This window comes from Rattus rattus, chromosome X (assembly GCF_011064425.1).
Source record: "Rattus rattus isolate New Zealand chromosome X, Rrattus_CSIRO_v1, whole genome shotgun sequence".
Classification (NCBI taxonomy): Eukaryota; Metazoa; Chordata; class Mammalia; order Rodentia; family Muridae; genus Rattus; species Rattus rattus.
In genome coordinates this window covers 48,267,834-48,274,114 of record NC_046172.1, presented here as the reverse complement: position 1 = coordinate 48,274,114, position 6,281 = coordinate 48,267,834, and the positions used below count along the sequence as shown (strand labels likewise).

The 6,281-nt window shown below is 41.1% G+C and overlaps 1 pseudogene; it reads left to right on the top strand.

The window, feature by feature from the left end:
- Positions 1–4,229: 4,229 nt before the first annotated feature.
- LOC116887874 lies at positions 4,230–4,918 on the top strand (annotated as a pseudogene).
- Positions 4,919–6,281: the final 1,363 nt, after the last annotated feature.

Genomic DNA, 6,281 nt, shown 5'->3' with positions numbered 1-6,281 from the left:
AACTAAGAAAGTGAAAGATCTCTTTGACAAGAACTTCAAGTCTCTGAAGAAAGAAATTGAAGAAGATCTCAGAAAATAGATCTCCCATAGTCATGGATGGGGAGTATTAATACAGTAAAAATGGCCATCTTGCCAAAAAACAATCTACAAATTTAACGCAATTCCCATCAAAATTCCAACTCAATTCTGCATAGAGTTAGAAAGAACAATTTGCAAATTCATTTGGAATAAACAAAAACACAGGAGTATGAAAACTATTCTCAACAATAAAAGAACTTCTGGGGGAATCACCATACCTGAACTCAAGTTTTATTACAGAACAATAGTGGTAAAAACTGCATGGTATAAGTACATAGACAGGCCAGTAGATCAATGGAATAAAACTGAAGACCCAGAAATGTACCCATAAGCCCATGGTCACTTGATCTTTGACAAAAGCAATAAAACCAATGGAAAAAAGACAGCATTTAAAACAAATGATGCTAGTTCAATGGGAGGTCAATATGTAGTAGAATGCAAATTGATCCATTCTTATTTCTTGCACAAAGTTCAAGTCCAAGTGAATGAAATACATGTAGATAGAACCAGATATGTTAAAAGGAATAGAAGAGAACTTGGGGAAGAACCTCTGATACATAGGCACAGGGAAATATTTCTTGAACAGAAGACCAATGGCTTATGCTCTAAGATCAAGAATTGCCAAATGGAACTTCATAAAATTGCAAATCTTTTGTAAGGCAAAGGAAAAGCTCAATAGGACAAAATGGCAACCAATGATTGGGAAAATATCTTTACCAATCCTACTTCTGAGAGAGGACTAATATCTAATATATGCAATGAACTCAGTAAATTAGCCTCCAGGAACCAAATAATCCTATTAAAATGGGGTATAGATCTAAATAAAGAATTCTCAACTGTGGAATATCGAAGGGCAGTGAAGCACCTTGACAAATGTTCAACATCTGAAGTCACCATGGAACTGCAAATCCAAACAACCCTGAGATTGGACCTCGAACCAGTCAGAAGGGCTAGGATCAAAAACTCAGGTGACAGCAGCGATGGCAAGAATGTGGAGAGAGAAGAACAATCCTCTATTGTTGGTTGGATTGTAAGCTGATATAACCACTGTGGAAGTCAGTCTTATGTTTCCTGAGAAAACTGGACACAGTGCTTCATTAGGACCCTGCTATACCACCCCTGGGCACATACACAAAAGATGCTCCATCATATAACAAGGACATATGGTCCACTATTTTCATAGTCGCTTTATTCATAATTTACAGAAGCTGTAAAGATCCCAGATGACATTCAACAGAGAAGTGGATATGGAAAATGTGGTATATTTACACAATGGAGTATCACCCAGCTATTAAAAATAATGACTTTATGAAATTCTTAGGCAAATGGATAGAACTAGAAAATACCATCCTGAGTGAGGGAACCTAATTAGAAAAGAAATGATAAGTGGATATTAGCCACAGATCTTAAATACCCAAGAAAAAATTCACAGACATATGAAGCTCAAGATGAATAAAAACCAAAATGTCCTTCTTAGAAGGGGGAATGGTATACTCATGGTTGGAAATATGAGGACAATGAGTAGAGCAGAGACTGAAGGAAAGACCATCCAGAGACTACCACACCTGGGGATCCATGCCATATGCAGCCACCAAACCCAGTCACTATTGTTGATTCCACGAAGTGCTTGCTGACAAGAGCCTGATTTGGATGTCCCCTGAGAGGCTCTGCTAGAGTCTTACTGATATATATATATTAAGATACCTGCAGCTAATTCTCACACAGAGCATGGGACCCCAATAAAGGAATTAGAGAAAGGGCAGAAGAAGCTGAAGGCATTTGCAACCCCATAGGAAAAAGAACAATAGCAACCAGCCAGAACCCCAGATCTCCCAGAAAGTAAACCACTAACTATAGAGTACACATGAGGTGACCCATGGCTCCAGCCACATATTTAGCAGAGGATGACATTGCCTGGTATCAATGGAAGAAGCCCTTGGTCCTGTGAAGGCTCTTTTCCCCAGTGTAGGGGAATGCCAGGTTGTTGATGTTAGAATGGTTGGATAGGAGGGGGTGCACCCTCATTGAAAAAGGGGGAGGGGAGAACAGAGAAAACACATATTATTTGAAATATAAATATTTAAACTATCCAATTCAAAAGAAAAAAAGCCATCATCTTGAGCAACGTAACCAAGACCCAAAGGACATGCATATTTTGTACACTCTGATAAGTGGATATTAGTCAAAAAATTCAGAACAAGCCACTGACTCAATTAAGTTAAACAAGTTAAGTCTAATTGAGAGTGCTTGATCCCTCATAAAAGTTGTAACAAAGTAGTTAGGAAGGGGGAGCTGTTGAGAGGGGTGACTAAGAGTAATAATCCCATGAATGAACACCAGCATCAGTCATGGAGCAAGACTGGAGAGACGCTCAGAGGGCCAGGAGAATGAATATAAATATGTAGCTGCCACAAATGGGTAGTTAAGGGAATCTGTAGCAAGTCTCAGAGAAGAGGGATGAAGTGGGTCCTGGGAGACAACGCAGGTGTTCTCAGGTGAACAGTGTTCAACAGTGGGAACACGAATCCTCAAGAGACCACCCCCAGTAGCCATCCTAAATTTCTAGTGGAGGATTAAGGAAATCAAACCACCTAGCAAATTTTGAACCAGAATTGGTCCTGTGTAAAAGAAATGTAGGGACCAAGATGGAGTAGAAACTGAAGGAGTGGCCAACTAGGGACTGGTCAAACTTCAGACTCATGTCGTGGATGAACATCAATCCTTCACACTATTACTGATGTTATGTTGTACTTACAAACAAGCACCTAGGACAGCTGATCTCTGAGAGGCTCTATCCAGAACCTGACTGAGACAGATGCAGATATCTACAAGCAGTCATTGGATGGAAGTCAGGGACCCCTATGATAAAGTTAGGGAAGGATAGAAATCCCCAAATTTGGAAACCCACAGGAAAATGAGCAGAGTCAGCTACCCTGAACCCTTGGGAGTTCCCAGAGATTGAGCCATCAACAAGAGAGCATGCATGGGTTGGAACAAGTCCCTGGCAAATAAGTTTCAGAGGATTGACTGCCTTGTCTGTCTTCAGTGGGAGAGGATATGCCTAATCTTGCAGAGACTTGATGTACCAGAGTGAGGGAATGTGGGGTCAGGGGCTGACCTCTCAGAGGCATAGCTGTTGGGGATGAATGCTGCAAGGGGAAGTGGACATATTTGGGATGTAAATAAATAAATAAATAAAACATTAGATTATTGTTGTTTTATTGTTGCTGCTGTTTCGCATTTGCTAAGAAACTACTCTACCACAAAACCATATATTGGACATGGTATTCACATTTGATAAAAATAAATCAGTGTATGTAAATATTAACACATTCTATTTAGGTCACTTACAATTTGGTATTATAAACAAAGCTCGAATAAATATTTTCCAAACTTGTCCTTGGGAAAATTTGTAAGAGTTTCTCAAGGATGTAAATTTTTAACATATAGACCCCCGCACTATGTCAGGATTAATAATATGTCCCATCAAGTTTGTCACCCTCTGGAGTACACACACTACTGGGACCGTGAACAGCACCCTGGTTCTCAGTTGAGCAAAGACTTGAGACCCTGTTATCCCTGAGAGGGATCGTAGGCATTTTGCCTGAGTCCTGGAAAATCAGGCCCTGTCACTAGCCATAGCCATAGCCCTTCATAGATTTGTGGCCATCAGTCACATAAGGTAGAGGACATGACCTGTGGTCATGTATGCTGAAGAAAGATCTCCGTTATAATGAGGAACCTAAAGGTCTGGAGGCTTAGCCAATAACCTTTCCTTCCCAGACACTCCACCCTGCAAAAGGTATTTAATCTCAGGCCCACCCTGAGAAGTGGCATAAGATCTTAATCATCCAACTTCTGCCATGACAATAAACACTTTAAAACTATGTAGCAGAGAATAGCCTTGTTGGGGCACCAGTGGAAGGGAAGCCCTTGGTCCTGCAAAGGTTGCACCCCCAGTGCAGGGGAATATGGGGGGTTATTAAGGGGGGTGCATGGGGGAATACACATATAGGGGAGGGGAAAAGGATGGGGGGCTCATGGGCAGGAAACCGGGACAGGGAATAACAATTAAAATGTAAGTAAAGAAATATATCTAATAAAATAATAAATAAATAAATAAAATAAAATTATGGACTGGCCTTAGGGCGATGCCGAAATCCAAGCGAGACAAGAAAGTTTCCTTAAGAAAAACTGCCAAGAAAGACAGAACTGAAGCAGAACCTGATAGAAGAGCTTCAGAAATGTGTGGACACCTACAAGTACCTTTTCATCTTCTCTGTGGTCAACATGAGGAACAGCAAGCTGAAGGACATCCAGCATGCCTGGAAGCACAGCCACATGTTCTCTGACAAACACACCTTGGGTTCGCAGCCCATCTGATGAATACAAAGACAACCTATGTCAGGTCAGTAAGAAGTTGAGAGGTGAAGTTGGGTTCCTTTTTACCAATCGCACAAAGGAGAAGATGAATGAATGGTTCACAAAGTATACAGAAATGGATTTTGCTCATGTGAGGAACAAAGCAATTTTAACTGTGAGCCTGGATCCGGGGCTGGTGAAGCAGTTCCCTTGTTCCATGGAGCCACAACTGAGGCAGCTGGGTCTGCCCAATGCCCTCAAGAAAGTTGTCGTGATCCTTCTGTCTGACTATGAAGTATGCAAGGAGCGTGACGTGCTGACCCCAGAGCAGGCCTGTGTCCTGAAGCTGTCTGGGTATGAGATGGCTGAATTCAAAATGACCATCAAATACGTGTGGGGTGCCCAGTCATGGAGATTCGAGCAGATGGAAAATGACCTGCTGGAGTCTGAGGACGAGGAGGATGACAGCAGACTCTAGGAACCAGAACTAAGGCCTTCCAGCAAGGTTTTCATCTCTGCTGGACCCCCATCCCTGGACTGCTGTCACCCCTATGGAGGGAGCAACCATTTATTTTTGCTATGGGTAAAGAGGGAGGGTGCTGGGGAATGACTTTGTTTCTATAAAGAATAAAATTTTGTCCACAGGGTGTTCCCTGTAGACAACAGGAAACACAAAACAAAACATTGGGATATGCTGTGGAAAGGCACAGAGAAGGCTTTTGCCTATAGAGCAGAAGCTGTCTCCATCTCCCAGACTGTGCTTCTTCACCCACAGAGCAGTGTCCAGTGACTATGGCCTGATACCCACCTTGCAGCATTGGCATGGGGTAAATGTGGTCAAACTTGCTATGACTTGCGTCCCCAAGTGTCTGAGCCCTGTGACAGAGTGTGTCTGAGCCCTGTGACAGAGTAGATATGGGAGCTTCACAATATGCGTACACACACTTTCCAATTTCTTAATCAAAGATGAATCTAGGTAATGCTGTGAATAGATTTCAAAATGTCCCAAATGAGTTTTACCATGTGCTATCTTGAAAATCAATCATTTGAGTGTTTTATAATTGACTGCAGTTCCTGCAATTTCTATTTCTTTATAATAATTCTAGATTTTGTGTATCTTTGTTTCTGCTAAAAATGATACTGTATATAAGACTGTAATGACTTTAAACAGAAAGACATTAAATGTATCTTTTGTAGCTAATTAAATGTGACATAAACAAAATATTTCACTAGGTTGTTTTCAAAATTTTTATATATTGGTTCATTGCAACTGAAAATTCAATGTTGATCTGTGTATTTCTATTATTACAAAGCATTTTATTTATCCTTATCATGTATTGTATATGTAAAGTGTGAATGGTTTTAAAATAAAAACAAATATGCGGTATATTTAGGGAATGCAAATGTCCTTATTTTGAGAACACTATTCATCATTCACTACTCTTCCCCTACTACCCTTAGCTTCCATAACTTTCCCTGTCTCTCAGATGTACTTTCCCTCTAGATCCATTTCAGAAGAGAGCAGACCTCCAGGAGATGACAGCTACACAGTAGAGAAGACAATAAAGTAAGACAAGTTAAATATCCTCATATCAAGATAGGACAAGGCAGCCTAGCAGGAGGAAGAGTCCCAAGAACAAGCAAAAGAGCCAGAAATACCCCTGCTCCCATTGTTAGGAGTCTCAGAAGGGCATTAAGCTAACAGCCATAATATATGCAGAGGACCTGGTACAGACATGTGAAGGCCCTGTGATTGCCTATTCAGTCTCTCTGAGCCCATCTGAGCCCTCCTTAGTTGACAGAGTGAACCATGTTATGGTGTCCTGTATCCACTAGGATTT